The following is a 16,601-nucleotide window of genomic DNA, read 5'->3' on the forward strand; positions in this document are numbered from 1 at the left end:
CGACTTCGGACACCCGGTCGTGTCAAACAGTTTTTTTGCAGTTGGCGCGCCAAAGTTCATACAACTCTGATGAACCTTGCCCGTCGCATAATATAACCTCTTGCGATGATCTTGCGAAAACTGCGGTAAAGCTGCGAGCTTCCCGCCGTATGATTAACGCCGCCTTACGATTATGTAAGCTTATAGCTGGCTAGTCGATCAGAAACTTTTTAAACTAACTTACTGCAGATTTTTATTTCTGTAGTACAAAGCTGCAAAGCGAGCTTTCAGAATGATCCTATAAATAATTTCTACCAATCACTACCCATATTATTTAATGTTCAAGTGTTTTAGTTTGCTGATTAATTGGGGTTTTCTTCAATCTTGGCACAGCAGAGCAACGGATCAGAGTGACTTTTGCATGGGTATAATTAAAAACATGGAGAGTGACATAGGCTACTTTTTATTCCAGGAAATCAATGAGTTCTCACGGGATTTTTTAAAACCTAAATCCACGCGAACGAAGTCTCAGGCATCAGCTAGTATCTTTAAATTTCATTCTGTCTATACGTGTATTATTTAAGCAACTCGTTTTCTAACTTTTGGCCGGAGAGCAAATTCGTTTTGGACGCGAAAAAGTAATTAAAACTGCGGAGGCAACACTTTTTCAGCTCTACATTTCAGCGTGAAGTCTGCAGAAAATATTGCTTAGTTAGTAGTTATTGGCTCCATATGCGTATAATAAATTCCCTTTCCATTATAATAAAAACTTTTGATTCGTTAAAAAATTGTTGAACGATATTTTAAAAGAGAATTTCGTTGTTACCTAAAGTTGCGTTCAAGTGTATTATAATAGATTCGAACGCTATGGTTCACCATTGCTTTTGCTTTTTTTGCAGAATAGGTAACTACAAGTAACTAATAAATAAATAAAAAGAAAACAAGTAATAAAGAACTTGAAATTTCTTAAATTTATGGAATTTTTAGTTAGACCTTACTTTGTGAGAAATATTTTACGGTATGTTACAAAATATTTTATTATTTGCAGCGTTTCTTATGAATGGAAAAATCATAAAATTTTTATCTGAAATCTTAAAGATATTTCATACCAAACTCAGTCTCAGATAAGAATTTATATCGCAATAACCCACCCAGTTGGAGTGAGTCCAAGCGTTAAATCTATAAACGAGAACAAAGACAACTACCCCCAATATTATCTGTTTATTCGACTGTTTCAAAACTTTTTACCACCAGCTCCGACTAAAAGCAATTTACCTAAAGCACAGTTACAGAAAGCAGAAAGTGTAGCATTGGCGAACTCCTTAGTAAGTGGAGACAAAACAAACGAGTCGCAGGCAGCCGCTGGATTTAGGCGGCGCAGGACTGTGGCGCGTGGAAGTCTCTACAAGAGGTCCATATCCACGAGTGGACCTCGATCGATTGACGGTGACGATGATGACGGATGGTCACTTACATAAACCTATCAGCGTACATAAAGGTATCAAATTTTGGAAAAAAAAAACACTTGGGTGCAGTTTTTTTTTTTTCAAAATGTTACTATAACTCCCCAAAGTATCTACCTACAAATCCCTTCTAAACATGAAAAGTGAAATTTAAAAAAAAACAAGTTGCCGTTTAAGATATAATGACCGCCTATGTTTTTTAGCAACCAGCCACGGTACCCTATTTTATGCGTATTCTGACACGCAATTGAGCAGTTTTTATCGATATTCTCTTTCGTTTGAGAATATTTTGTTCTTTCTTATATAATTCTATTGCGAGTTCAACAACAATATGCAAAGAGAACTTCCATATTTATTTAAGCTTTGAAATGAAATAAGATTTTCTACGTTGCGTCAATTTTATATTCAAACACGATTTTCAATGAATGATGTGAATGTGAACACGGTGCAGTCAAAGTTGGCGCATAAATTTCAAACATTCTAGTTCACAAATAATTTATGAGATGTGAGCTAGATGTGAGGCTTCTATTGTCCAAAACAAACATATTGCGAGATTTCCATATATCTGAATACACGGCTTAAATTATTATTCTAAAGCAAAATGCACGCTTCAAATTATTATTCTCAAGATTTTCAGTGTATTCTCCTAAGAATTCTTTGACAAAGAAAACTACGACCTCTAGTAAGTTGCAGCGCCATTGCTACGTCTCGTTTCGGTTTGTTGGTTTTAAATATATTTGGTTTTTCATCTAGAAATACTTTTTGAACAAGTGTAAATTAAAAATTTATAACACCCCCGACAAGTGAAGGTTACAGTAACTAGAAAAGAGCTGATAACTTTCAAACAGCTGAACTGATTTTCTTGGATTATAGCTAAGAACACTCTCGATCAAGCCACCTTTCAAACAAAAAAAAACTAAATTAAAATCGGTTCATTAGTTTAGGAGCTACGATGCCACAGACAGACACACAGATACACACGTCAAACTTATAACACCCCTCTTTTTGGGTCGGGGGTTAAAAATAAAGTCATTTCTGGGTAACCAAAACTGAATGTGCTGAATGGTACTCTATGCATTTTAGTTGATGACATAAAAACTGTGACGGCAGTGGACATATGAATTTCATTAAAAACGAACGGTTGGACGCGACGCGCAAAAAGCGTGGCGACAGTTAAACGAATTTTTAAATGACCTAAAAATCGCTTTGAATCGTATTCCCGTTAGCTTCTGGAAATAATAAAGACTGTGATTACTATTACACAATAATTATTATTAATTTTATTACTGTCAACAAAAGAGTAGGTACTTAGATTAGTTGCCTAAAAACATAGTACCTATGGCTTAAAATGAAAATCACAGTAAATGCAGAAGAAAAAAACTAGTAATATACTTAGTAAGTTTTCTTACTATATTACTAGTTTTTTTTTGGGCAAACACCTAAACCGTGTCAAAATAGTAACTCAAAATCTTGACCAGTAGTTTTATAACGTAGGCACACACTAAACAAGGATATCTGGAAATTCCACCCCAGAAGCGATTAAATACCTACGGTATGAAATTCGATAATTTTTAATTTATATCCACGAAAATTGCTATTTGGGTTTTCGGTCAAAAATGACGTAGTGTTTCAGGATTTTTGGAAATTCCAGCCCCTTATCGATTTCTGAAAATTCTACTCAAGCAAACTCGGGCTATAACATTAAACATAGGCAATTATTTAAATAATAAAAGAAACAAATTTGTACAAGCCGTTTGTTTAATACCCGACGACAACGTTTAAAACGAGAACAGCTGAATAAAATAACTTTCGAGACAATGGATCATTAGTTTAATCGACGCTGCCATTACTTGGAAAGGTGCTCACCCAGTGTCGCTAGGAAAACCTCCACAAACACAATTGTTATTTATGAAATGCACAATACTTAAACAAAATATCCCTCGACATTCTAGCTCGTTAATATAATCGTCCCCTTTATTTAAACGCGAGAATATAATGCTTTTCTAATGGATTCGAAATACAACTCGAAAACTTGTATTTTACTTTAAAAATAAGAAAAAAGAAAATCTGGTTAAGACTTCGGCTGTGGCTAGTTATCACATTGCCGTGCCGCAAAGAGATCAGACTAGAATGAAAGAATGGAATTAGGGTTGATTCCATAAATGTATGTATGTATGTATGTACATATATACTTCATTGCACCACAAAACACAAATGACAGGTTACAAAAAAGAAAACTTTAAATGTTGGTACAAAAGGGTACTTACTTTAGGTAAGATCGCAGTCCTATTATGATGGTCAACGCACACTGAGCAAAAAATGCTTGAGCAGTTATCATAGACAAATTGATAACAATGAACTGAATCAAAAATGGAATAGAGTTTAAAATAGCGTGCAAAAGATAATTTTGCTTGTGAATTTTCTCTTGCACACGATTTTGAACTGTATTCAAGTTTTACTTCACTCATTGAACCAAAATATCTAACTGAAGTTAACTATTATAAGTACATAATTAATTTTAGGATAGTTTATACTTCAAGCGCAAAATCTGCTTGTGGAAAGTAAAGTACAGCACTTTTTAGGGTTCCGTACCTCAAAAGGAAAAACGGAACCCTTATAGGATCACTTTGTTGTCTGTCTGTCTGTTTGTCCGTCGTGTCTATCAAGAAACCTATAGGGTACTTCCCGTTGCCCTAGAATCATGTTTGGCAGGTAAGTAGGTCTTATAGCAAAAGTACAGGAATAAATCTGAAAACCGCGAATTTGTGGTCACATCATTTAAAAAAAAATTCAAATGTGTTTCAATTTTCAAAGTAAGATACCAAGTGGGGTATTATATGAAAGGGCTTTACCTGTACAGTCTAAAACAGGTATTTTTATTTATTTTTATACATAATAGTTTATGATTTATCGTGCAAAATGTTGGAAAAAATACCCGAGTTCGGAACCCTCAGTGCGCGAGTCTGACTCGCACTTGGCCGGTTTTTTACAACAATCCTTAGCAACGTAAAAGTATGAAAGAAAGGTAAGTAAAGGAGCAGGGTAAAAATGTTAAGTAATATAATATGCATTGATGTAATCAAAGTTTAAATTGAGTAGTATTGAGTAATTATGTAATGAAAATTATGTAATATTGAGTAATTCGAGTTTGCTTGAAGCGATATTACAACGCATACAAAATCAACTGAGAGCTCGTTCCTAGGCGAACTTGGAAATACACTTAGGAAGAAAGCAAAGTTCACTACATTTTGACCTCGTGGAGATTCGAACTAAGACGCTGTATGGTCGAGGTGGCTTAGTATCTTCTTGAACTTAGCGAGGGAAGTTTATGCCCGGCTTATGGTTAATTAACTGTATCTATACTGTATATTTTCTGTTCTTCATTAGAGAATGTGAAGCAATCCACCCTAAGTATATGAAACAAACTACATAATATCATATCAGACAGTATGTGTATATCCATAAGTGTATATCCATATCCATATTTAATACTAGCTGATGCCCGCAGCTTCGCCCGCGTGGATTGGTCAGATCCCCTGCAGCATCAGGATTGAGGAGTTGGAATCCAAATTTTTTATGAAACAATGTCGCAAAGTTCCTCTATCGATTAAAAAAGAAATGACGCAAATCGGTTCAGAAATCTCGGAGATTTTGGTGTACATAGGTAGAAAAACACAACTCCCTTCTTGAAAGTCAGCCGTTCCGAAGATTAGCCTTTTCAAACAGACAGACAGACAGACAAACAAAAATTTTAAAAACGTGTGATTCAGTTATGGTATCGTTCAAATAACCATATGACCTTAATATGCGGTAGTTATTTCGAAATTACAGACAGACACTCCAATTTTATTTATTAGGTATAGATCACAGATGGAACAAGTGTAAATTAAAAATTTATAACACCCCCGACGATCCAATGTATTTGAGTTTTCCAAAACATCACTTTCAAATAAATAATTATGTATTTAGGCAACGTCCATCTTGACAGCTTGACATTTGTCTATTGACATAATATTATGAACCTAACGGTTATCTAACCTTCTTTTCTACAAGAAAACTAGAAAAGAGCTGATAACTCTTAAACGGCTGAACCAATTTTTTTAGATTATAGCTAAGAACACTCTCGATCAAGCCATCTTTCAAACAAAAAAAACTAAATTAAAATCGGTTCATTCGTTTAGGCGCTACGATGCCACAGACAGATACACAGATACACAGATACACACGTCAAACTTATAACACCCCTCTTTTTGGGTCGGGGGTTAAAAATGTATCTGCCTGTCTGTTAGCCCATCAATTTTGATTTTAATAACAGGTACAACGCAGGCTAGCATCCAGCTATGGGAGGACATAGGCCATATTCCACGGTATTTCAAAAACCTAAGTTCCAGCGAGTGAAGTCGTGGGCAACACTTAGAAATACACAAAAATAAGACTTTGACTTACTGACTCAAAGGCTCTCTTTATAACGTAGACAAGGTCAAATGTTTTGAATTTCCCACGGGATAGGTATATTTTCGCCAAGCGAAGCCGTAGGAGATCGCTAGTCCATTACAGAAGCCAATTAATTCACAATCAACAAAATTGATTCACTAAACTAGATCAATCTATACGTATTATGGAACAACGTGTAGCATAATATATTGTCTCTGAAGTGTATAAATAAATTACAATCAAATACATAAGATTTCGATTTGAACAATAATAATATCTTGGAGTTAACGTTGTCAGAACAAGACAATAGGTACAAGTCAGTTTAATAATTCCTTTCAGTTCGATTTGACGAGTTAATCCAAGATTAAGGATTTGGATCTGTAAATTGTTGATCAAACAGGGATAAAGGATTAAATAATGTTAAGTCTTAGATTACTTAAGCGGAAATCTGATTTGTGCAGATTTCCGCTTAAGTTATTGACCACAACCTACTCGATGCCGTAGGTAAATATTGCGGCTAATGCTATTTATTGTACACAATCTCTATAAAAAAAAAGCAAGCAGAGATCATTTTAATTTAGTTGAGAGCAACAGATCCAGCCACACATAACTCAAAATTTAAAAACCCCCGACACAAAAACCTCTATAAGAAAACTAGAAAAGAGCTGATAACTTTCAAACGCCTGAACCGATTTTCTTCGATTATAGCAAAGAACATCCTCGATCAAGCCACCTTTTAAACAAAAGACTAAATTAAAATCGGTTCTTTAGTTTAGGAGCTACGATGCCACAGACAGATACACAGATACATACGTCAAACTTATAACACTCCTCTTTTTGGGTTGGGGGTTAAAAATAAGATACGGGCGATGCTACAACATAAGTTTGTACGCTACGAGACGTAGCCCCTTGCTACTTCTACATAAACCAAAACCTCGAAAAAAAATTGTTCTTCATGCCTAATTTCGTTACAAAAACCGTAAAAGGAAACTTTTAAATACGTCATTCATACTTCCATTGTAAATGCGAAGGTGTGTCTGTCTGTCAGATTGCCAGATCTTGACAGTCTATCCGTTTAATCGATTTTGATATAGAGTGCAACTTCAGGAAGTAGGGCATATGCTACTTTTTATATCGGAACATCAAAGAGCTCCCAAGGGATTTTTAAAAACCTAAATTCACACTGAAGGAGTCACGGTTATCATCTAACTGGTATAAATGCAGCTTGCATTCTGGAAACCAATATGGGCTACTTTTTATACAGGAATATCAAAGAGTACCTATCCGTGTGATTTTTAAGAACGCGAAACTAACACGGACGAAGTTTGAGCAGAGTGAAATAGGTTTTCCAAATTTGTGTACTTAGACTACGCGGACGTACTACGTAAAGTCGCGGGCATTAACTAGTTTAACATAATGGTAATATCGACATATCAAAACTTTTTTCAAAGAATAATAATATGGGCAAAACATTTACCAAACGATACTTAGCAGCAACCCCCTGCAGGTAATGGGGGTGCCGATTACGCTAACGACCTACTATCTCAAAGGTTATTTTATTCAGCTTTCCGGTTTAAATATTGTGCATTTCCATAATATTCTTCTGAGATCTCTCTTTAGTTTTTCATTGGAATGGAATAAAATGTGTTAAAGGAATGAATGTGTTTCATAAGAGATAGAATGCTTAGACTCGTGGACGTATCCCTTATGTTACACAGGGTAAGTATGTGAGGGGCACACCAATACATTGAAAGTAACGTTTACCTATTTTTAGGGTTCCGTAGTGAACATACAGTTTCGCCATGTCCATCTGTCCGCCCGTCTGTCTATCCGTCCATCCGCGTCTTAGCTAAGAAACTATTAATACTGTAAATCTGGTATTTTGCATGGGTTTACATATTAATCACACAAAGAAGTAAAATACAATCTTGAAAAAAATTAGGGCATCTCCTTTACACGTAAATGGGGGTCGAATTTTTCTAAAACAACGCGTAGTGATTGAATCTCACGAAAGCCACAACATGAACTCCGCTATGTGGTATTTCTGTTTGCCACAATGCGCCATGGGTTTTATAACTGCCATAACACAATTTCGCGATGTGTATTTAGGATTTGATTGATGATTCCTTAGGGATTTGATCAAGTCCCAGTTTTTGTCATTCCCATGCAACATAACTATCTCTATATTTTTAGAAAACTACAACGCATGTAGGCTGTTCTTTTGCCAATAAGCGTTTTCGGTCTTTATGCTTAACATATATATAAAACGCTCATATTTTAAAATTATAATACACTAGCTGATGCCTTCGACTTTTTTCGGTGGATTCAGGTTGTTAAGAATCCCGTGTCAACTCTTGAATTCTCTGGGTTAAGAAGTAACGTCAATATGGTCACATTGATCTGCTGGTCCGTTGCGACGCACTTGAAGGACAAACCAACAATCTAACAAACCAACAAACAATCACACTTTCCCATTTCAAATATAGGTAGTAATAGTTCGTATACCTACACTTATAACATATAAAATAGTAGGACGATTACATTATTTCCATCTAGTATTCCACAGACGCGCACATGAATAACACAAAACACTGAGAGTTCGCAGTGTCTCAGCGACTAATGAATTTAATTATTCAACGGCTACACGCCAACAAGTAACAAATAAACATTATTAGTCTGCCCTGAACTCCTACACTGAATATTGCACTTACTGAGTTAACACTGTAGTCTGTAGCAGTTGTACCTAATAGGCGCAAGTTTATTAACCCCCGACCCAAAAAGAGGGATGTTATTTTGACGTGTGTATCTGTCTGAAACGATTTTAATTTAGTTTTTTTTGTTTGAAAGGTGGCTTGATCGAGACAAGAAAATCGGTTCAGCCGTTTGAAAGTTATCAGCTCTTTTCTAGTTACTGTAAGCTTCACTTGTCGGGGGTGTTATAATTTTTTAATTTACTTACACTTGCATTACTGCCACTAGCTAATGAAAAAACTCACCTTGAGTGAAATAAATCAATACAAATATATTAAGTCCTAGATGATGCCAGTAACTTCGTTCACGTATATTCAGTTATTTTTTTAAATACCGTGTAAACTCCCGTGTGAATGATTTTCCGAAATTGGGATGATGCCTATGTCAAAAATAAATTATTTCTTAGGAATTATTAATTAGAGGGTCTTCGAAAATATCACTAAGTATATAAATCCACGTCCGCTGTTAGTTTTAAGTTTGCTAACCATTTTATATATAAATTATCGATTTAACTAAAAAAGTACGGCAAATTATATCAAATGTCTATGACGTCACTTCTGTACAATTTAGTACGAGCTTCCTTACTAAGCGAGCGTTTTTACGTTTGATAAAAAGTCACTGATTTGACTAGGAGTCATAATCCCTATTCTAACTACACTATATCTACTACGGTCTAATCAAGTTTGTTCTAAACAACATGACCTGCTGATCCTATAAATTATCCGGAACAAGAATTCCAGGAATTAACAGGGCTCTCTTCGTCACTTATTCCATACAATCGTAGTTCCAATTTCATTTGAATATTAAGCTACCAAAGTCCGTGAAATTTTGCAGACATATTCTAGAAACTAATATCTGTGCCTGTGGTGTTTTAGATTCTTCTAAAAATATGTAGTTTTAAAATTACAGGGGCTCAAAATATTAATAAGAATAATATTAATTAGAATATTTTAACAGAAATCAGGAAAACCACAGGCATAGATATTAGTTTCTAGAATATGTCTACAATATTTCATGGACTTTGGTTATTTAATATTCAAATGAAATTGGTACTACGTTTGTATGGAGCGAGTGACGGAGAGACCCCTCTTAATGCGTGCGCTTCGACCGCCGCGGCGCGTGTTCGGATTCGCATAACTCAGCTTAACCGCCCAAATTAGTAGCAAATGAGTCAGTAAATTATTACGCGAATGTATGAAATGATGAAAATATTCCATACTAGCTTATACCTGCAGCTTCATCTACGTAGACTACACAAATTTCCAACCCGTGTTGTGCGCCTTAAGGGGTTGAATTTCCAAAAATCCTTTCTTAGCGGATCTCTAAGTTATACTAATAGCTATCTACATGCCATCCGTTTCCAAAATAGATTGAACTGTGCGTTGATAGCTCAGACAGTCAGTCAGTTACTCACCTTTTTCTTTATGTATTCAAGATTATTTTTAATTCGTCCTTTTTTTTTTTTAGAAATACAAATAATTTATTTCCACAAAAGATTAATAACTAAGTACAATTAAATTTACATCTTATTAAATACCTACAATCCTAAGTACCTACTTTGTTGTAGTTATAACTAATCTGTTCTATAACAATTTCTTTAATCTACTGTTATCTGCTTCTAGTCAGCGTCGTCGCATCATCAAAAGCTGTGAGCTTGCTCGCGCTCTGCGCCACGCCAGCGAGGGGTTTACACGTCACGGTTTTGAGTTCAGACCCTAAGTCATAAAAAAAAATTAAAATTAATTGTAGGTTAAAAATTAAAACTTAATAAATTTTATATTAAAACTTTAATATTAGTTTAGTTTTTACATTTATTGGTACTACTAACATTAGCATGTCAGTGACGCTGTCTTAAATTTTTTACTAATCCCAAAACCACCCAACGCGCCTAAAGAAGCACTTTAATAATTAATTTTCTCTTATATACTTTATACAAAAAGGATTTGTAGTAGATAATAATAATATGGAAAAGCCCTTTTATCAATACAAGTAGACCAAAAGCAGAGCCCATAGACTAACAGATAAAGTCCTTCAAATCTTCCGAAATTCAATAAAAAAAAACGATTGCCTCAAGCTTTTAGATTATCAAAGTGATTCCAACGCAACAAAGAAAATCTTATTTCATTTCGATTCGTCTATTCCATCCAAGAGCTCCAAACCCTTTTTGTTGACCCCAATCATTGTTTTCCACAATAACAGAATAATGTTTCTCCTTTAAGAGCCTTTTTATCTGTTATAGAAATTAAAAAAAAATAAGTGTAACCATGTGTAACCACACAGACTACTTAAAAAAAAAGTTTATTAGAATGTGTACTTTAGTATTTAAAAGCAAGTCAAACAATGACTTGTTCAGAAGTTGATTTTCCAGTTACTTCCATCGATCTACGATTACAATATAATCGTAGATCGATGAAAGTAACTGTAAGTAAATCGATTAGATATAGATATAATCATTATATCTATATCTAATCGATTTAAAATTTTGCAGACGGGTGGATTTTGTAACTTTTTACTTATTTCATTCAAAAACACCAAACTTTAAAGTTTCCAAAAGGAAAACTCAAATCCGCTGTACGGAGGAATAACTGAGATTCTGTATATTTTTCTACACAAAGGTATTTTCAGGCTGAAGCGCCGTGTAGGAATAGGCTTTGTCCTCAAAATTCCTTTTTAAGTTAAAAGCAAATTGGTCTACATATTCCACTGCATTTTTAACAATAAATCTTTAGAATATACTTAAAATATCTTGCTTTTATTTATACCTACTTATTTATTAGATAAAATATTTTCTCCAAGGATAAAGGTAAGCTGCTAAGTGGAGACCCCCGACCCAAAAAGAGGGGTTTTATAAATTTGACGTATGTATATATGTGTATCTGTCCGTGGCATCGTAGCTCCTAAACTAATGAACCGATTTTGATTTAGCTTGGCTTGATCGAGGGTGTTCTTAGCTACAATCCAAGAAAATTGGTTCAGCCGTTTGATAGTTATCAGCTCTTTTCTAGTTACTGTAACTTTCACTTGTCGGGGGTGTTATAAATTTTTAATTTACACTTGTTAATAAATTATATAAAACTAGATGATACCCATGACTTCATCTGCGTGAGGTACGATTTGGAACTTTTTGGTTTTCTGGGATAAAAAGTAGCCTATAATATCAGTTTCTGAGATGCAAGCTATTTTTGGTACAGGCCAAAAACACAATAAGTACCCGCGATTTCATCTGTGTGGACTTAGGTACTTAAAAACCCCGTGGTTTTCACACACCTTTGATTTTCTGGGACAACAAGGAGTCTTTATCATTCCTCAGGATGCATTTTAGCTCTATCAAAATCTATTCAAAATCAGGCCAATACAAATGCCATGAAAAGGCAGTAGATAGACAGATAGACACATTTTTGCATTTATAATCTACATATAATGTGTATGGATTAGGTTCCTACCTAAATTAAAATTAAGTCTACAATTACATTGTTCTCAAATTCGTGAAACATTTTCAATTTTTTCAATCCTATAGGAATTCCGATTAAAATTATTATTTTAAATTAACCACGAATCATTTGCAAACAAAGAGAATAAAGATTTACAATAAAACCAACTCTAACAATCGATATTGGAAACTTGCGATTACAGTTGGGATTTGTTTTTATTCAAAATAAATAATAGCTGGTTTACATTACCACTACTATGAACAACATGTTAGTTCCAGCATACTAAGCACAGCGGCAAGATTTGCCACCCCACCGGAATACCAAGTCCCGCGTGCCCAACTGCCTGTCTGTCGTAGGTGATTGGACAGTAATATCGCCGTTCTGTGAAAACCTAAGATTGACAGGGAATTGGTATGCCTGCGGGGTTGAATGTGGAGTTATTCATGCAAGATCAGTTGTACCTACAGTAAAATAAATCCAGTTAGCAATTTAATGTAACAACTATAATGCCAGTCTACTTTTGTAAGCACGCCAGTTCTAGCGCGTCTGGAATTGTTTAGATGCCATCCAGGGCCAATCCAGTTGGTCAATTAAGAAAAAGTTGCATCAATCATTACCGCAATCTCAATTACTATGATTGGCTCAATTCATACTTCGGCAACAACATATTTCAGCCAATGGTAAGAGGGTATCGGCCTGTCAGAAGTGATTGCGATCGTCATATTATAGCTATCGTTCTACGGTGATAAAACCACAGCGCACGGTCCAATGAATTTGTAACTCAAAAACCTATATGTTTGGAAAAATATTCATGACAATAACCATATCACTCCAGTGCAGTGCTGAAAATTATAGGGTATTTGGTCACTGGAACAATGTAAATCGGCGTTAATGTACCACATTTTGTCACAATACATATGTATATCGAACAAAGCCGTGATATTTGCCGAACGGTGTAACATGAGAATTCACACGATACGCATCGTCCTAACTGCTTCCTAACTGTAGTTTTATTTATTTTTATCCAACAGAAAATAAATCACGGTTTCACGCAAATAACAATGGTTTTCCTAGCTATGCAAAGCTGCTATATTGCTGTTGCGATTTTTCATAGAACTAGAAAAAAATCACGTTTTATTTTAGACCGTATCACTTTTGTACTGAACATTTTATATTTAGAACAGGGCCGGATTAAGTAATGTAGAGGCCCCTAAGCAATGCAGACCTTGGAACCCCTGAGGGGGCAATTCCTCCCCTTTTTAACTTAAGTAGCGTGTTCAAAATATCTTATTTTGCAATTTTTTTTGCTTCACATTCAGTTCAGTACCTATCACGTTTGTATGAATATTTGCAAATCACATTACCCTCTAGTGCGGTTATTAAAAAGTGCATTAGCATCGTCATCAACCGATAGACGTCCATTGATGGACATAGGTCTATTGTAGGGACGCATGCCACGGTCTTACGCCGCCTGAATCCAGCGGCTCCCTGCGAGTCGCCTGACGTCATCCGTCCACCTATTGGGGGTCTTCCGTCACTGCACTTTCCGGTGTGAGGTCACCAAAAAGTGTGTACCTACTGTAAGTACCTAACTAATTAAACGCCGCACCATTATATTTTTGATTCATATAGACTCATAGAGTAAATAATAATATACACTATCAATTACCCAAGGTATTATTACACAAGGCTGTTGCGTGCTCGCGAATGTGCCAAGAGAATTAACGTAGCATTAACTGGAACCACCAACGATTAATGGAGCTATTATACGAGTACAAATAATTACCTATCAATTTAATATTTCACAATACCTTCCTCCTCCACCATTCTACCATAGAACAGCGAGACATCATGAGTATTGGCATCCCAATGTGGTCGACATTCAACTGCGCGGTGAGATTGCATAATGCGAGCTTTCCTTTACTCGAGGTTTTCTCGACGCAAAAACCGCAAGAGTCATATTGATTGTACTTGGGATTTACAGACAAACTATTTATGTATATAACATAATACAATGTTCTAGTCCACGTTTCCATGGATATTTTAACGGAACAACATTTACACCATATAGAAATGTAATGCCCAAAAGATAACACTTTCGCCCTCCATATCTATTTCTTATCTTTCTTTTATTACGCACAAAGGCGGGATAACATATTGAGATTACGAGAAAAGCTCGCACTCGCTAAGTAATCACCACTTACATACATAATTGATGATCACTACACCATATACGAAATACTTAAGGGAAATTGTTTATTGTAGTCATTGTAAGGATTTCTGAAGTAGAGTCAAGTATCGAGGCAACTTTAAAACTCTTATTAGCCCGGTCATGTGTGTACATGTGCTATAAGACCTACCTACCTGCCAAATTTTATGATTCCAGGCCAACGGGAAGTACCCTATAGGTTTCTTGACAGACACGACGGACGGACAGACAGACAGACAGACAACAAAGTGATCCTATAAGGATTCCGTTTTTCCTTTTGAGGTACGGAACCCTGAAAACAGACTGAGCAAAGCTGCATACACTTGTAATAATATACCTACATTATGTACATTTGTAAAACGAAGCCAGGAACGAAATCCTTATTCCGTGTATGTGAGGGGTCACGTGACATAGCCAATAAGCTGTCCTCAGACTCTTTGCCAAGACTTTGAACAAATGTCTCGGGACGATTCGATCTTAAATATCACTGCGGTCTCCTTACCCATTCCCTTTGTTGGCAGCTTTATTGCATATTACTAAGCCAAGTCACTGTTTGACAAAGACGGTCTCATTATATGGAACAGATGTGCAGCTGACTTGGGTATAAGTCGCTTATAAGATTAGAGAGTGTTCCTGTGTAACTTACTGAACCACGATAATTTGGTGAATATTATTAAGGAACATGATTCTATGGCAACGAATCGTAAGTAATAATGTAATGTCGTAAGTTATAATAAAGAATAAGTAAATATTAATTACTTTTTTTAAAGACTTAAACCAAAAATAACGAAGTGTTGTTTCAGGGATCTTGGTGACAATTAAGCAGCTTAACATTTGATTAAACTAACGGCCCAAAATATAAAAGCAATTCAATCCTTGCTCTAGGGGATCTTTTTATCATATAAATTAACTTCGTCCGAAGCGAAGCGGGTCTCTGGCAGAGGCAGTTGGCGTCAGAAACTACTTTAGGAAAGTTCGATTAACGAGTTCCGAAGATTTAGTGGGGGCTGTAATCTTAAAGAATTACGTCTTTTGAAATTTTTATCGTCTATTTTTAGAGAAGCTACACTAAAATAAGACGTAGATAAAGTTTCCTTTTTACTATTCTTGTAACTTTTTATATAGAAAGTCTGTCAGCCAGCGGGCTATCTCTTGTGAACCATAATTAAATAGGTAGAGAGCTGTTTTCACAGAATTTAACTATAGCGGCATAGTAAAAAATCAAAAAAATTCAAAATTACCGCCATGAAAATTAAAAAATATTAAAAAGGGTTATTTACCTATTGTACGGAATGGAACCGAACCCTTGCTGTGCGTGCCCAACTCGCACTTGCCCGATTCTTTATTTTGATTTTGTTCCCTCAATTATGATTCTTTTGAAATAATTTGCCCTGGAAATTGTAGATACACATTTGCTATCGACCGAATTAATTACACAGAACATGAAATAAGCTGATTTTCTGGTCCGTGATAACCTAATTACTTCATATTGTGACAATATATCAACATTTCAACTTTGCCAAGGTTCTAAAATAAATCTCACCTTATTATAGTTACTTACCTATTGCCAACATTGTAACAAGACTAACTCGAAAATAACCTTTTTTACAACTTTTTGTGATGCTACATCATTCCAGTCGTACAAATACACGTAGAGACGTAATATTGTTATGCTCGATCAAAGGGACTATCCCTTTGAACCATTTCCGTGTAGACACTTCGAAATTAAACTTAGTTTTAAATTTCATTATTGTTGTTTGCGAAATTTATTTACAAAATTTACTTCGTCAGGCTTTACGGGGACTCAGGGAGGCGGTTGACTTAGGAAACTACCAAAGAAAGTTCCATTAACAAGTTGCGAAGATTTAGGGACGTTGTAATCCTTTGAGAATTATTTTGTGTTGTGGAACTTATTCTTGTAATTTAAGCTCAAAGTAAAGAAGAGCTTTAGTGAGTTTTAATTTTCGTTTACTTTATCACTTTGCTTATTAGGATCATTATTCCCCAAAAATTGGAATATTATACAATTTACGATCCTGCTTAGGTACTGACGAAATATTTTAAACTATGAAGAATTTCCTATTCCCGCACTTACAAAAAAAATACTGTACGCAAGTGGAGAGTTTACGGCGACTTTTTGTAAAAGTACAATAGTAATACAGCCGCAACAATAGGTCGCGATGCGTCGTGTATATATCGCAGGTATATTGTCAAAGCCGTGATATTACAATCTCACTAGTGATAATATAATTAAACGGTAGGTTGTCAATCGACTTCATTTCTTACAATTTAACGGTCATGTTTTAGTGCCATTATAATGTCACGGGGACACTA

Source organism: Maniola jurtina, chromosome 14 (assembly GCF_905333055.1).
Source record: "Maniola jurtina chromosome 14, ilManJurt1.1, whole genome shotgun sequence".
Classification (NCBI taxonomy): domain Eukaryota; kingdom Metazoa; phylum Arthropoda; class Insecta; order Lepidoptera; family Nymphalidae; genus Maniola; species Maniola jurtina.